This window comes from Mauremys mutica, chromosome 1, assembly GCF_020497125.1.
Source record: "Mauremys mutica isolate MM-2020 ecotype Southern chromosome 1, ASM2049712v1, whole genome shotgun sequence".
Taxonomy (NCBI): Eukaryota; Metazoa; Chordata; order Testudines; family Geoemydidae; genus Mauremys; species Mauremys mutica.
Window position 1 is genome coordinate 125,999,870 of NC_059072.1, and position 17,787 is coordinate 126,017,656.

The 17,787-nt window shown below is 43.4% G+C and overlaps 1 protein-coding gene across 2 annotated transcripts in view; it reads right to left on the reverse strand.

Annotated features, from left to right (window-relative positions):
• The window catches only part of SHISAL1 (shisa like 1), a 366,253-nt gene that overhangs the window by 119,218 nt on the left and 229,248 nt on the right, over positions 1-17,787 (reverse strand). For both annotated transcript variants that reach the window (XM_045013359.1, XM_045013367.1), the window contains one exon: positions 3,721-3,870. The gene's annotated coding sequence lies outside the window, so the exon portion shown is untranslated. The remainder of the gene's footprint in view (positions 1-3,720; positions 3,871-17,787) is intronic.

Sequence of the window (17,787 nt, forward strand, 5' to 3'; positions counted from 1 at the left end):
ACCATTTTCAAATTTCTATTCCCCATGTAGGTACTTCTAGACTGTGATCAAGTCACCCCAATACCTTCTCTTTGTTAAGCTAAATAGAATGAGATCTCGGAGTCTATTGCTATAAAGCAGGTTGGCTAGTTCTTTAATTATTCTTATGGCTTCTCTCGGAACCCTCTCCAATTTACCAACTTCCTTCTTGAACTGCAGACACCAGGGCCGGCTCCAGGCATCAGCTGAGCAAGCTCATGCTTAGGGTGGCAGATTCTAAGGGGAGATATTCCGTCCAATCTTAGGGTGGCACGGCTGCCTTTTTTTTTTTTTGCTTGGGGCGGCAAAAAAGTCAGAGCTGGCCCTGGCGGACACAGTATTCCAGCAGCAGCCCCACCAGTGCCAAGTACATAGGTCATAGCCTCCTTACTTTTAGTCAAGATCTGTTAACAGGCTCCCTTCTCCGTCCTTTGGACCACCACAAACAGGCCGGATGCTTATGAGTTTCTAAGCACCCATATGCTATTTATTGGGTGACCACCACCAATTCTCCAGTACAGCTTTGTGCAACAGCATACAGTTGGAAGTAAATTCCCTCCTTAATCCACCCTCCCGAGAGGGAGAGGGCAAGATCTCACCATCCTGAGATCCTGTATCCCCCTGATCCCTGCCAACCTCCCCACTTTTGCACTTCCGTCCTGTTCTTTATCTGTTCCCAGTTGATTGCTTTCATAAACTCATCAGCCTCCTGTCTAATTAAGCCATTGAACATCTATCCCTGCCCCCAATTAAATCCATTCCAGGCGGGTAATAGCTGGTAACATGGTGACCAGAGTGCTGAGTCAGCTCTGCATTCCAACACCCTGTCACAACATCCAAGAATCACATTAGCCTTTTTGGCCACAGCATCACACTGGGAGCTCATGTTCAGCTGATTATCCACCATGACCCCTAAATCTTTTTAAGAGTCACTGCTTCCCAGGATAGTCCCCCTTTCGGTAAGTATAGCCTGGATTCTTTATTCCTAGATGCATACATTTACAACTGGACATAGTAAAGTATAGAATCTGCTTGTACCCTGCTCACCAAGAGATCCAGATTGCTCTCCATCAGTGACCTATCCTCTTCATTATTTACCACTCCCCTAATCTTTGTGTCATCTGCAAACTTGCTCAGCAATCACTTTATGTTCCCTTCTTAGTCACCATAAAAATGATTAACAGTGTAGGGCTAAGAACTGATCCCGGCTAGATCCCACATTCTCTTGATGATTCCCCAATTATAATTACATTTTTATATCGGTCAGCCAGCCAATATTTAATTCATTTAATATTAATTTTGTATTATTCCAGTTTTTTAATTAAAATGTCATGCAGCACCAAATCAAATGCCTTACAGAAGTCTAAGTATATTACATCAACACTGTTACATTTACCAACCAAATTTATCATTAAAAAATGATATCAAGCTAATTTGACAGGATCTATTTTCCATAAATCCATGTTGATTGGATTTTATTACCCTCCTGTAATTCTTTTATTAATTGAGTCCAATATCAGCCACTTTGTTATTTTACCCAGGAACAATATCAGTTCTATCCCCCATACCAGTGAAGTTCTGAGTGGCCATGGTATGCAGCTATAATATCAGTGAGGAATTTGTAGGTAGTTACAGGTTTAAATCCTTCATATTTTTGAAGGCTGAAATTTTCAGACGTGTCTGGGGGAGATAGGTACCCAAATTCCAATGGATTTCACTGGGTATCTAATTCTCTTAGGCCCTTGACAATCCCAGCCAAAATGAGTATGACCCTTAAAAAATTGTATACATACTGAATTCCTGGCAAGAAAACAAACTCAACTCACTGACGTACAAACATATGCCACAGAATTAATCTTTGGGATTAGGATTTCCAAGAGGACAAACATTTGGGTCTACAATCCTAGAACTAATCTTATTATTTAATCAGGACAAACTCCTGGACAGCCTAAACCATAAATTCCTAGAAGGACAAATATTCTATACATGATGGGATTCCTAACAGAACTGCTTGGCTATACAGTACATGGCCATTTGTCCTGATGGAATTCAATATTTCTTGTTAGTGTGTCCATAAGTCATGTACTATGCAGCTAGACACATCTGTTAGGAATATAATTACTGATGAGAGGAACCCATACAATGTTTTGCAGGACAAAATTTAGGGTGATATCCTGTTTGGAATAAATTAATAAGATTAATTTCAAAACAAACCCTGGATGACAAATATGCGGGTTAAATCCCACTGTGAGGAAAATGGGTAGGCCATTCAAAAAAAAATTTCCAGTCAAATTCAAACAAGACCAAAAATTCACACTGATGCTTAACATTGCAGTTGTACAATTATGCTGGCTATTCAGCAGATTATGTCAGAAGAGCTCCAGATCAAAATAAATCAATATAATATAGATCTTGTCTGCACACACAAGGTTTCACAATTTTTTTTTTTTTTAACACGGACTTAGGATACATCTACATAGCAGGTGAGGGGGTGAATGGCAGCTTGTGTAGACATTACCCATGATAGCTGTACTCTAGGTAGCTTGCTAAAAACAGAAGTGAGGACATGGGCAGTGGGTGAAGCTTCCCCTGAGGGAGGCTAGCTCCTTGTCACAACTCTTCCGCCCACAGCCCCGCCCACACTTCACCGCTGCACTGCCCCAGGTCCTGCTCCCACCCACTGCTGACTCACCACTCACCTCTTCACCCCCCGCCTTGAGTTTCCCCCTTTTCTCACCTCCTCCCCTGCCTGCCTGCTGCTCACTCACCTGCTGCTTGCCTCCCCCGCCAGACCTCCCCACCCACCCAACCCTATTACAGCCGCCCCTTGCTTATTATACCCACCGCCCATGAGTGAGGACACCACGGCGTGGGCTTCAGCACCTCTGCACAAGTGATCACGGACTCACGGGGGTCAGACTGGCTTGTACAGCCAGTGCTGAAGCCCATACCTCAGTGTCTTCACTTTTATTTTTAGCGAGCTACCTACTGTACAGCTAGCAGGGCATGTCTACACAAGCTGCAGTGCAGACGAACCCTTAGTTCAACTGAGGCAAATCCCTGTGTCAATATATTTGAATAGGTTTACAGCTGGTTTATACTGAGTTAGCTTAATTTGAAATCTCAATCAATGTGTCTCCATTATAAGTCAATTTAAGCATGTACGAGCAGCTGTTTGCAACAGCTTAACTAAATATATTTAAACACTGATTTTAGTAAAACCGGTACAACCTGTGTGTGTAGACGATGACTTAAAAAGGAAACATATGTATAGGAGATAAGCGAGAGCTACTTCTTGGAAGGCACAGTTCAGTTTCATGCGACAGAGCTGAATTCGTCTTATTGTGCAAATCTATGAAGGCATGAGTGACAGGCGTATTGGAGTCTCTCTCTTATTACCCTAGTAGTGATCATTCATCCTTTAACTGTCTTAATTTATCCAACTGGTTCTTCTTTTTCTCTGTCTTTCTGATTTACAATAGAAGTGTGCTGTATTCACTGATTCCTACAATGATCCTTTTTCTTACACCCCTATAGAAAAGTAGCATTCCAGTATACTACCTTGTGTGAATTATCTTAACCTATCAGACACTTGCAAACCACCAGTTTTTATTGTCAGAACGTTTCCTTGAGAAATCCTAATGCATTAAAGAGAAAAAAAAGGTAATAAAAAGAACAGAGGTTTGTAGTGTGCTTGAATACCTTATCTGCATGTTCAAGTCATGCTCAGGGAGTGGTTTTGTTGTCCTATTCCCAGCTGAAGATTTAGGCCATGCAATGGGAAACAGGTTGCTGATTCTGATCTGCTTTTAATTCTGCACCCGAGCTGCTAGCCTTCATTTTCTTTCACATCTGAACAGATAGAGAGGAAAATATCAGACAGAAAAGGTGAATCCTACAGCTCTAATACTGTAGAGGGGTGGTTCTTAGTATATACGTCCATGTATTAGTTATTATATATTTTATACAATCGTATATTTTATTTTAGTTCAAATGCTTGAGTGCAGATGCAAAAAAAATGGCACAAGCACAAAAGATGTTCAAAATACAGAACTTTTATCTGGGTTAAATATTCATTTGCGTGAGTGCATTTCAATGAGTTGCAATAATTATTAATTGGAATGAATGGGAAGCAATGGGAGCTGCTGGATGCTCAGCACCTCTGGAAATTAGCCCATTTATTCAAATGCCTATTTACGGTCTTAGGGCTGTAACTTTAAGCATTCCTTTCTTAAATTGTAAGGGCATGTCAACATTTGCCATTTAAAACGGAAAAAGTCTCTCTTATGAGCAAAAACCGAGGGAGCGTTTACACTTGCCAATGACTTTTTGTGCAAGAAGAAAACCACCTCCACAAGAGAAGTACAGCTCTTACTGGCGATACTTTTGTGGTGATGTGCTCATTTATCATCTGGCCAAGTGACAGTGCCTGCATCATGGAGCAAATGCTCCTCTGCTTGGAGCAATGCTGAGCTACTGGAGCTGATCAGTGTTTGCGGAGAGGAGGCTGTACAGGGACCCAGGATGCCCTGCGATCACCGCCCCCCTTCCCACATAGGGTGACCAGATGTCCTGATTTTATAGGGACAGTCCTGATATAGGCTCCTATTACCCTCCACTCCCATCCTGATTTTTCACATTTGCTATCTGGTCACCCTATTCCCACAAGACCCATTGTCAAACTGGAGAGAGCTGCATGGTGGGATAGCTGCCCTAGAGTGCTGCTCTTATCGGTGATGGAAGTGCTGTAAATATAAACACTCTCTGACACCTGTGGAAGTGAGTACACAAACCAGCGCTTTTCTTTCACCGATTCACTATCACTGCTGAAACTGATAGTGCAAAATCTCTGCAAGTGTAGACATACCCTTAGCTGCTAGACTGTAAGTGTCTTGGGCAGGGACCATGGGTGAAATACTAAATGCTGGCCCCACTGAAGTCAATGGAAGTTTTGCCACCAGGGGTGGCTCCAGACCCCAGCACGCCAAGCGCGTGCTTGGGGCAGCATGCCATGGGGGGCGCTCTACTGGTCACCGGGAGGGCGGCAGGTGGCTCCGGCGGACCTTCCGCAGGCATGCCTGCGGAGTGTCCGGTGGTCCCGCTTTGGTGGAGCCGCGGGACCAGTGGACCCTCTGCAGGCACGCCTGCGGGAGGTCCACCGGAGCCGCGGGACCGGCGACCGGCAGAGCGCCTCCCGCAGCATGCTGCCCTGCTTGGGGCGGCAAAATGTCTAGAGCCACCCCTGTTTGCCACTGACTTCAATGGAACCAGGATTTCACCTTCTATCGCCTCTATGTTTCCATAGCGCTTGGCATGCCATCAGCAAATCATAATCACACATCTATATATGAGGGATTATTCACTTGCTGAGAGCAGGGCTGGAGGATGAGGTAATGTATTTATTTATTTCTCATTGTAAAAGAAATGCTATGTCATCATCATAACATGGCCAACAATGGAAACACCATCAACTGGCAAATGCATTTATATTAAGTGCCCTTTGCTGGAAATATTTAGTGATTAAAAATACCCTAGCTATATTGATGGTGCACCACACCATCCAATTTGCATAATTAGAAATGGAGCAGGAGATTGTGTCTAGGGAGCTTCTGATGTATATTCCCCTAGAAAATTTTCCACTGGGTTCCTTCCCTTGGAATTTCTTTAACATCAAATTACCTGACACTTTGCACAATCTAGTGTATTTCACAGACAAAACATTTGCTTTTCAGAAATATTTTTATGAGCCCAGAGATCAATCATCCTTGGGAAGAATGATTAAATGATCTCTAGAAAAGGGGTTGCTCTCCAGCCAAGGCACAGAAATCTTCCCTATCCCCCAACCACACCTCCCTTCAAATTACAGTGGAATTTTAACAAGATACTCTCAGGAGCCCCTTCCAGCATATCGCTGCAAAAGGCATCTCATTACCAATCCCTTGTGCTAACCAGTTCTACGCCAAAGGGGGGTGTTCTAATAAAAGGTGATTAAAACGGTGTTTAGCTGCAAGACAAGGCATAGTGCTCTACTGCTGCACATTAATGGATCCATACCGGATGACCTAAAGGCATTAGTCAAGGACTTATATTTTGACAAGGTGGGAACAATTTAATTATTGTACATGTGTTACAAAAACTGTAATTTTCTTGCGCACAATAACAGCACATTGAGTTTGTCTTTAACACTAAATAATGAGATAAAGGCCAGTCTCCAGTACAAAAATTAGTATAGTCACTTTCAAAACACTCAGAGAAAGAGACGCAGACAGAACAGCAATACCAAAAAAAGAGAGGGGAGGATGGGTAATTTATATGAACATTTTTACAAGGACTAGCAGCAGAAATATAAGAACAAATGATTTGGAGAGACAGAAATACTAACCCCGTTGAAGTCAATGGCAAAACTCCAATTGATTTTGATGGGGCCCGAATTTCACGTAGAGACATTAGCAGCAGTCCAGTGTCTTGTCACCACACACTGTACCAACCAGTTTTGTTCTCTACCTTAATCATCATAAAAAGATGCTTAGTCCTGGAAATCTATTTCTCTTCCTTCCCATCTTCTGGCATATTGAAGGGACTTTGCTGAAAGGGTTACCCTGCACACTGAAGTTCTGCTCAGTAGCTGTAAGATACATGTATTATTGGATACTAACTAGAGATGAGTGAACATCTACAGATATACCACCAAATTTTCAGAAGTGTTCTAAGGCCCTAGTCTAGCAGAGCAATTTTAAGATCACATTAAAGCCAATGGAGCTACCCAAGTGCTTAAAGTTAAGCACGTAATTAAATACTTTGCTGGGTTGAAGCCTAAATTTGGAGGCCCAAATTGACACCCTTGGGTCTGATTTCCAGAGATTCTGAGGACCTGCTTCTCCCAAAAGCATGTCTGCTTATCCCAGCCAGACTCAAGATGTGCCGAGTTGTATGAAAATATGTGACATGCGTAAAAATGAAACAAAGATGGTATCAAAATATTTTGAACTTAGACATCAGTTCGGGTTTTATTTGAGGGTACTTAGTCTTCAAAGCATGGCTGAATATACATATAATATAGCAAAATAAACATAAAGGGACATTCAATATCTCTACTTTTAAATGGTGAGGCAAATAGTGCTAGGGCTAACTGTGGTTAATCACTTCTACAAACTCAAACTCTTATAACAACTGGACTTATCTAATCAGAGAGCATGAGCAATGTGGCATATTTATGGAAGTTAGCCAGAAAAGACGAGGCAAGAAAACACTTTAAGAAGGGGACTATTTTACAGGCTTAAATTTGAACCTGATTCTGCAGTCTATAGAGCATGTACCGCTCATTGAAATTAGTGGAAGTGTTGCATGCAGCAAGGCTGCAGGAATGGGTTAAACTTTTGAATACTTTATTTTTATTGGATTTGTAGCCCATATCACAACTCTGATGCACAATTTCCATGCATGATTTATCCCTGTCATACAAGACAAAAATTTGCACACTAGGATATGTAAATCTGTATTTATTCATGCCATATATAAGCAAATAAATATGGTTTCCTCTAGGCTTATAGAAACTTCTTAATTTTAAGAATAACTGAAATGTCACTAACAACAAAAACAGCACCCCAAGCCAGGCACCCTAAAGTCACCTGCCCCTAAACCCAGCTCTGGCCTTCAACTGGCATAACGTGGTGTAACGCCTGACTTCAGCAAAGAGTGTGGCCCACACTTCATAATCTTGAACCTAATTCAACAGCCATTAAGTGAAAATATACAATCTCATTGTTAATGAAATCAGTACTAACTGATTAACTACATTCTTTGATTGAGGGAGTCAGGTAAGCATCCAAATTATACCTATGTGAATCAAGGTTTTCTATATAACTAAATTCTAAAATACTATGCAATTCATTAGAACTACTCAATTATTTAAAAATGTTGGGCCTGATCTGGAAAACCTTACTCATAAGACTAAATTGCTGGACTGCTTATCTTCCCCATTTCTCCAACCTCTTCAGTTCCAGAAAGTACACTGTGTGCAATAGTAATGTGCATTTATTATAATTTACCTTTTAAGATAATAAAAACTAATTGGTTCATCTCCAGCAAGAGTTATAGATCCAAAAATCAGAAAAATGAACTAATTTTGATTGACTCTTGCTAGTTAGTGTCTTTTTATATTGGAATAATTGTTATTAAGGGACTGGACCATAATTAGAAAAACAATTGCTTTTATTAGGAGGGATTAATTAAAACTATAGGAGCAGAAGAAAATAGTTCAGATAAGTTTTCACAGAACTCCACCCACACAATTCTCTAGAAAGAATATTAACTTATATACATTACATCAGCAGAACAAATCACCATTGGTTGATCATTGATCCTGAGGGCAGAACATTGTTGCTTAGCAACTTCTCAGAGCTGACTTTTTACAATTAACCCTTTTGGGAATATCACATACAGCAACATCTGATTTTTTTTTTAAATAAGCAAAGCAACAAAAACAAAAGTACACAACCCTTCCCCCTCCTTGCCCTCACCTCAGAAAATAGAAGGCTACAATTATATTCCTAGCTATCATCCACTAGGGTGACCAGATGTCCCGATTTTATAGAGACAGTCCCGATTTTTGGGTCTTTTTCTTATATAGGCTCCTATTACCAGGGGCGGCTCTAGGAATTTGGCCGCCCCAAGCAGTCATGCCTGCAGGAGGCGCACCGGAACTGCGAGACCAGCGAACCTCCCGCAGGCATGACTGCGGAGGGTCCGCTGGTCCCGCGGCTCCAGGGGACCTCCCGCAGCTGCGGAGGGTTCGCTGGTCCCGCGGCTCCGGTGGAGCATCCGCAGGCACACCTGTGGGAGGTCCACCCAAGCCGCGGGACCAGCAAACCGTCCGCAGTCATGCCTGCGGGAGGTCCACTGGAGCCGCAGGACCAGCAAACCGTCCGCAGTCATGCCTGTGGGAGGTTCGCTGGTCCCGCGGCTCCGGTGCACCTCCCGCAGGCATGACTGCGGAAGGTCCACCGGACCCACCTGCCGCCCTGCCGGCAAAATGCCGCCCCAAGCGCGCGCTTGGCGCGCTGGGGTCTGGAGCCGGCCCTGCCTATTATCCCCCACCCACTGTCCTAATTTTTCACACTGGCTGTTTGGTCACCCTATCATCCACACATAGGGAAATTAACTGGATAGCGATTCACTGGGATAACTCCCCAAGTGGATGCTTGATTTTGTCCAATTTACCTTAATCTGTTTTGGAAGTAGATTAAGCCAAATTGAAAAAAAATTCTCTCTGATTCCAAAATAAGAGTGTCCATATGGGGACCTATTCCAAAATAGTTATTGTGCTTTAAAGTCATGCCCTCTCTTAATCCAAATCATTTTTCAAATGTAGACAAGCCCCTAGTTCATCTGGGTTCCTGCGCAGAACACCTGTCCAAGACAGCATGAGTGATCTTTCTTAAGCACTTTAAATTGAGCTAATTTCTGCACTACTTGGAGGAGCAGGTGTACAAGGATTGTGGGGTCAGGGTGAAAATGGGTTAAAGTTCACAGAGAAAGGCTATATTGTAAATGTAGAACGCACTCTTACAGGTGGTGTGAAGTTACACTGCCACAAGAGCAGCCCAGGGAGTTACAATTCCCCCGCTCCCCCCGATTCCAGTCCTCTTGCTTCACAGGGGAAGTAATCTGCTGCTGGGCTATACCAGCAGCAGATTAATTCTTCTCCTCTATGCCAGCTCAACTCTGCTGGGACCAGAGCAACTCTGCTGGGACCAGAGCCAATGGTCCGCCTATTTGTGCACCTTCCCATTTGTCTGTGACTCACATGTGGGTAGTCCTCCCAGGGGAACAAGAGGTGCAAGGCAACCCATTACTCCCCTATGTGATGTTTTAAGGCAGGTCACAATCCTGCCCTCATTTTGAGTTAATGTCCAATTTTCCAATCCATAAATTCTTATATAAAAATTCAGGTTCAAGCTGTTCTTCTCCTTGAGCAGCACCTGCAGATTTTGACCCAAAGGCTCTTTTCGCATAAAGTGTGTAGGTGGGAGCAATTTTGGAAATGTTTGGATACATTTGGAGTTCTGATTCACTTCTCTTAAAGTTTTGCATAAACATGAACTGAATTATTCAGCAGTTTCCACCCTTCCCCCTTTCAATAAAGAAAAAAAAAGTGAAACCAAAAATCAGTCAGCTGCTCTTTTATAATAAAAAAGAAATAACTTCCTCTCTCAGTGTATTTGCAATATTGCCACTTACGAACTATAAAAACCAAATGTTCACATAAAGTAAAACTTACATATAGAGATGTTAATATGCTGTATTCTGCATATGGATTCTGAAACGAAACTGGTAATAACATCTCTAAAGAACAGCTTGCTTGTTTTTTGAGCAATCAAGAAAAACTACACTGTTCTTTGCCATCCAAAAATCAGTGAGACAAAGTCAATGAGGTAATATCTTTATTAAACCAACTTTTGTTGATGGAAGGGACGAGCTTTCAGACTTAAACAGAGCTCTTCTTCCAAGATTCATTGATAAAGATAATTATTTTGGTGACTTCTGTAAGACTTTTAATTATAGCATCACGCAGCACCAAGTCAAAGAGCTAGAATGATATTAAACTAACATGGGTCACATTAAATGGATCCAAAACTGGCTAACTGATAGGTCTCAAAATATAACTGTCAAGGGAATTGTCATTGAACGGTTCTGTTTCCTGTGGGGTCCCATAGGGATTGGTTCTCGACCCTTATTTAAGATCGTTATCAATGACCTGAAAGAAAACATTAAATCACAACTGAAAGTTTTCAGATGACACAAAAATTGACCGAGTAGTAAATAACAAAGAGGACAGTACACTGATTAAGAGGGATCTAAATCGCTTGGTAAACTGGGCACAAGCAAACAACATGCATTTGTTTATGGCTAAATGTAAATGTATACCTCTGGAAACAAATAATCTAGGCCATACTTATAAGACAGATGACTCTAGAGTCAAGCATCAGAGGGGTAGCTGTGTTAGTCTGTATCTGTAAAAGAGGCAGAGTCCTGTGGCAACTTATAGACTAACAAACATATTGGAACATGAGCTTTCGTGGGTGAATACCCACTTCGTCGGCTGCACATCCGACGAAGTGGGTATTCACCCACGAAAGCTCATGTTCCAATACGTTTGTTAGTCTATAAGGTGCCACAGAACTCTTTGCCGCTTTTAGAGTCAAGCAGTAACTCTGAAAAAGATTTGGGGGTTGTGATGGATAATCAGCTGAACATGAGCTCACAGTGTGATGCTCTGGCCAAATAAGCTCATGAAATCCTGAGATGCATAAAAAGGGAATTTTTAATTAAATTTAATTTTAATTTAAAACAAAATGATCACAATTATGGCATTGAGGCTATTAATGCTGTACTAAACTTGCCTTTTAATTAGCATACAGCCATTCTGTGGTTACATTTCAGTCTTAAAATATGTAGAATATAGTTAATTCAAAATAGCCTACTTCTTACCTTAGAACAGTTCTTACATTAGTTTCTTTCTGGGAGGTAGTTTGGGTGTAAGAAGGCGCTCCAGGCTGGGGCAGTGTGTTGGGGTGCAGGAGAGGGTGAGGGGTGCAGGCTCTGGGAGGGAGTTTGGTGCAGGAGGGGATTCTGATCTGGGGCAGGGGGTTGGGGTGCAGGAGGGGGTGGCCAATGGGAGCGGTGGGGACGGTGCACAGAGCCGCCCCCACCCACCGGGGCTGCAGAGTTGTGCCAGCAGCTGGCCGCTTCTGGGAGCAGCATGGGGCCATGGCATGCAGGCAGCCTGCCTGAGCCCTGCTGTGCCGCCAGCCAGGAGCCGCCTGTGGTAAGCGCCTCCTGGCTGGAGCCTACACCTCGCACCCCCTCCTCCACCCCAATCTCCTGCCTCAGGTCAGAATCCCCTCCTGCACCAAACTCCCTCCCAGAGCCACACCCCTCACCTCACCCCAACACTCTGCCACAGTCTACGGCCCCTTCCTGCCCCCAAACTCCCTCCCAGAAATAAACTAATATAACAGCTGTTCTAAGATAAGAAGTAGGCTATTTTGAATTAACTTAACTATATTCTACATATTTTAAGACTGAAATGTAACCACAGAACGGCTTTATGTTAATTAAAAGGCAAGTTTAGTATAGTGTTAATAGCCTCAATACTGTAATTGTGATCATTTTGTTTTAAATTAGGAAAAAGATTTGTATACAGGGGCCCCTCAAAATCTAATAGCCCTGGGTCCACAGGAGACTTAATCCAGCCATGGGAACAAATATTTAATAATGGGCTCTTCAGTCTAGCAGAGAAAGGTATAAGGTATAACACCATCCAATACCTGGTAGCTGATGCTAAACAAATTTGGACTGGAAATAAGGCGTACATTTTTAACAGGAGGACCAATTAACCATTGGAACAATTTACCAAGGGTCGCGGTGGATCCTCTATCACTGACAATTTTAAAATCAAAAGTGAATGCTTTTCTAAAAGGATAGGAATTATTTGGGAGAATTTCTATGGTCTGTATTATACAGGAGGTCAGACTGAATGATCCCAATGGTCCCTTCTGGTCTTGGAATCCAAGAATCTATGAAACCTACCTTGTCTCTGTCATATCCTGGGACCAACATGACTACAACATCAAAACTGAAGCATTCTATAAGGTTTGAGCACATAAAGGCTGGGTATTCAAGTTTGATCAATACATTCTAGGTTGCATTTGTGGAAAATATATTAGCGTCAATACAACATTCCCCACAGCTGCTCTTAGGGAAGGATGGGGGGACAAATTCACTCAAGGTGTAACTCCTTTGGCTTCACGAGTTTGGTCCACTGTGCTTGTTTGATTATGATAACTCTACAAATGTCCTAGTGGATAAAATTACCATAAATATAATGAAAAATGATTTTGAAAACACTTTCCATAAAGGAGCTATAGAAATTGAAGGGATTTCAATATACTTGACAAACATCAACTTACAATACTCCTGTAACTTAGCTCCCAGGAGATACAATGTAAGAATGCTATAGGAGTAGTGTGCATTTATATATTGGATTTATATTTCATTTAGTACATGAATTTATACTACAATAGGTCACACAAAATGTGTTAAATATATAAAAATACAGCAAATCTGAATGTTCTTAGAGATCATTGTACAAACACTCCACACACACGTTAGCTTGTTAAGGTTACATAGTGCTCATTGCACAACCATGGAAATGCAGCAGCTGTTTAACAACACACAGCAACACTACCCAACAATTTAGGGCCTCAACAGAATAAGATATCCATTCAGAACTGCCTGGAGAATGTAAGTGAGAGGAATTCCACATTGGGATGTGGCCAGAATATTAGGAAAAAGATATGGGTTCTCAAATGAGTCGGACAGTCTTGGTTTTACACGTTAGCAGAAAAAAAAAGAAATTCACAATATAAATCAACTGCACGTAATGAGTAGGCTATAGACTAGAAGTATGAGGCCAGCCTTGCATTGACCCCTAATGATGCAAAGGGGAACATCTCCAACAATCTTAAATTCCTCACTTACATACTTTATATTTCCTCAGTAAATCTATTTGGGTTTTTCAGGCACCTTCCATGGTGAGATTTTATTATCAATCAAAAATAAATTGACCAGGAATGTGCAATTTCTATGTGTGGGAGTTAGAGTTATTTCTATCTTCCATTGCCCCTCAGTGCGAAAATGAGTGGGTGGAAGATGTGGGAATCTGAGGCAGCACAGTGTGCTGCATTATGTATTCAGAATACTTGCTTTTAGTTTCTAGTCAGTGTAGTGAAGAGAGGAATCCCCATAAGGTTTTGGGTGACAAATGCTAGCCTCAAACCATGTTGAAAGAAATGAATCTGTTTAATTTTCCAACTATTATTAGTTTTGCTGTCTTCTAAATATACTACACGTAGCAATGAAAACTCAGTCACTTACACACTTCTATGTAGCTACTTACATGATCTCCCCTCAGCATAGTATCCATACTACTGGAGCCGTGCAAAACTTTACAAAAGAACCTGGAAGGAGTTATTTTGAATTTTGTTATATACCAGAAAATTGAGTTAGAGTCAAGGTTCAATGAGGTTTGTGAAACTTTCAGCCAAAATGAGCTGAATTTCATGTGATCCTGGGATCATGCTCTGGCTTTGGGTGGAGACCATGTGAAACTCGCATGGGATTCGTATGTTTTACTGGAAATCAGGCAAAGTTTGGCAGTTTCAGCTGAGTTTTGTTTTGAATTTCTGAGTTTGTTCAATCTCAAAATGAAACTAAGGAGCATGAATGTGCATGGACTGAAAAAGGAAACAATGTTTGTATTAATGACTCCTGGATTCTGCACTGCTCAATGTATATGTACTAGTAATTTAAGATTTGAATGTGCCTACAACAAAGAAAAGACGGTTACTCACCGTTGTAACTGTTGTTCTTCGAGATGTGTTGCTCCTATCCATTCCAGTTAGGTGTGCGTGCCGTGCGTGCATGGCTCTTCGGAAGATTTTTACCCTAGCATCTCCGGCGGGTCGGCTGGGCGCCCCCTGGAGTGGCGCCGCTATAGCGCTAGATATATACCCCAGCCGACCCGTCCGCTCCTCAGTTCCTTCTTGCCGGCTACTCCGACAGTGGGGAAGGAGGGCGGGTCTGGAATGGATAGGAGCAACACATCTCGAAGAACAACAGTTGTAACGGTGAGTAACCGTCTTTTCTTCTTCGAGTGATTGCTCCTATGCATTCCAGTTAGGTGATTCCCACGCCTTATCTAGGCGTTGGGGTTGGAGTGAGACATGGCAGAGTGTAAGACTGCTGAGCCGAAGGTTGCATTGTCTCTGGATTGTTGCACCAATGCGTAGTGGGAAGTGAAGGTGTGGACAGAAGACCAGGTGGCCGCTCTACATATGTCCTGGATGGGGACATGGGCCAGGAAGGCGGCAGACGAGGCTTGTGCTCTTGTAGAGTGAGCAGTGAGGTGGCTAGCTGGCATACGAGCAAGCTCGTAACATGTCCGGATACAAGATATTACCCAGGAGGAAATCCTCTGAGAGGAGACCGGCTTGCCTTTCATGCGATCAGCAACCGCTACGAATAGCTGGGGCGAACGCCAGAAGGGCTTCGTCCGCTCTATGTAAAATGTGAGGGCCCTGCGGACGTCCAGGGTGTGAAGCTGTTGTTCACAACTTGAGGAGTGCGGCTTCGGGAAAAAGACCGGGAGGAAAATGTCCTGGTTTAAGTGGAAGGCTGACACCACCTTAGGGAGGAAGGCCGGGTGTGATCGAAGCTGCACCTTGTCTCCGTGGAAGATGGTATACGGTGGACCAACCGTTAGGGCACGAAGCTCGGAAACTCGTCTCGCTGAAGTTATAGCGACGAGGAAAGCCGTCTTCCATGACAGGTAGAGCAGGGAGCACGTGGCCAAGGGCTCGAAGGGGGCTCCCATAAGCTTGGCTAGAACTAGGTTCAAATCCCAGGACGAGGTAGGATGCCGTATCGGCGGGTACAAGCGGTCTAGACCCTTAAGGAAGCGGGAAACCATCTGGTTGGAAAAGATGGACCGTTCTCCTACGGCCGGTCGAAAGGCGGACACGGCGGCCAGGTGTACCTTCAAGGAGGAGACCGCGAGTCCTTGTTCCTTAAGGGACCAGAGGTAGTCCAGGATCGTAGGAATAGGGACCACGAAAGGATTAAGGCCTCTCTGATTGCACCAGAGTGCGAAACACTTCCATTTTGCGAGGTAGGTTGAGCGAGTGGAGGGCTTCCTGCACTGTCGCCGAACAGTCACACTCCGGGTGGGTCAACCACGCAGGTACCAAGCTGTAAGATGGAGGGACTGTAGGTCCGGGTGGCGGAGCCTGCCGAAGTCCTGCATTATCAGGTTCGGCCATAATGGGAGGGGAATGGGATCCTGTACGGAGAGCTCGAGCAGCAGAGTGTACCAGTGCTGTCTCGGCCAGGCCGGAGCGACGAGTATGAGGCGGGCCCTGTCCCTCCAAAGCTTGAGTAGCACCCGATGTACGAGTGGGAACGGAGGGAAGGCATATAGTAGGTGATCCATCCAGGAGCAGAGGAATGCGTCCGACAGGGAGCCTCGGGAGTGACCCTGGTAAGAACAGAACTGGTGGCACTTCCTGTTCTCTTTGGAGGCAAACAGGTCTCAGCCTAGACCAATCCACACAAGCGGTCCATTTCCTAGACACTACTGTGCTAATAAACGATGGTCACATAAATACCACCCTATACCGGAAACCCACTGACCGCTATACTTACTTACATGCCTCCAGCTTCCATCCCGGACACACCACACGATCCATTGTCTACAGCCAAGCTCTAAGATACAACCGTATTTGCTCCAATCCCTCAGACAGAGATAAACACCTACAAGATCTCTATCAAGCATTCTTAAACCTACAATACCCACCTGCTGAAGTGAAAAAACAGATTGACAGAGCCAGAAGAGTACCCAGAAGCCACCTACTACAGGACAGGCCTAAAAAAGAAAATAACAGAACACCACTAGCCATCACCTACAGCCCCCAACTAAAACCTCTCCAGCGCATCATCAAAGATTTACAACCTATCCTTAGAGATGATCCCTCACTCTCACAGATCTTGGGAGACAAGCCAGTCTTCGCTTATAGACAGCCTCCCAACCTGAAGCAAATACTCACCAGCAACCGCATACCATACAACATAAACACTAACCCAGGAACCTATCCTTGCAACAAAGCCCGATGCCAGCTCTGTCCACATATCCATTCAAGTGACACCATCATAGGACCTAATCACATCAGACACGCCATCAGGGGCTCGTACACCTGCACATCTACCAACGTGATATATGCCATCATGTGCCAGCAATGCCCCTCTGCCATGTACATTGGCCAAACCGGACAGTCTCTACGCAAAAGAATAAATGGACACAAATCTGACATCAGGAATCATAACATTCAAAAACCAGTGGGAGAACACTTCAACCTCTCTAACCACTCAGTGACAGACTTGAAGGTGGCAATTTTGCAACAAAAAAAACTTCAAAAACAGACTCCAAAGAAAACAGGAGTACTTGTGGCACCTTAAAGACTAACAAATTTATTGTAGCATGAGCTTTCGTGAGCTAAAGCTCACTTCTTCACGAAAGCTCATGCTACAATAAATTTGTTAGTCTTTAAGGTGCCACAAGTACTCCTGTTTTTTTTGCGGATACAGACTAACACGGCTGCTACTCTGAAGACTCCAAAGAGAAACTGCTGAACTTGAATTAATATGCAAACTAGATACTATTAACTGTGGGTTAAACAAAGACTGGGAATGGTTGGGTCATTACACCAATTGAATCTATTTCCCTATGTTAAGTTCTCCTCACACCTTCTATGGGCCATCTTAATTATCACTTCAAAAAGTTTTTTTCCTCCTGCTAACGATAGCTCATCTCAATTGATTAGACTCTGCCTGTTGGTATGCATACTTCCACCTTTTCATGTTCTCTGTATGTATAAATATCCCCTGTCTGTGTGTTCCATTCTATGCATCCGAAGAAGTGAGCTGTAGCTCACGAAAGCTCATGCTTAAATAAATTTGTTAGTCTTTAAGGTGCCACAAGTACTCCTGTTTTTTTTGCAGATACAGACTAACACGGCTGCTACTCTGAAACAGGTCTATCCGGGGAAACCCACACCTTCGGAAAATTGTGTGCACCACATCTGGACGAAGGGACCACTCGTGGGAGAGGAACGACTTGCTGAGATGGTCGGCCAGCGTGTTCTGCACTCCTGG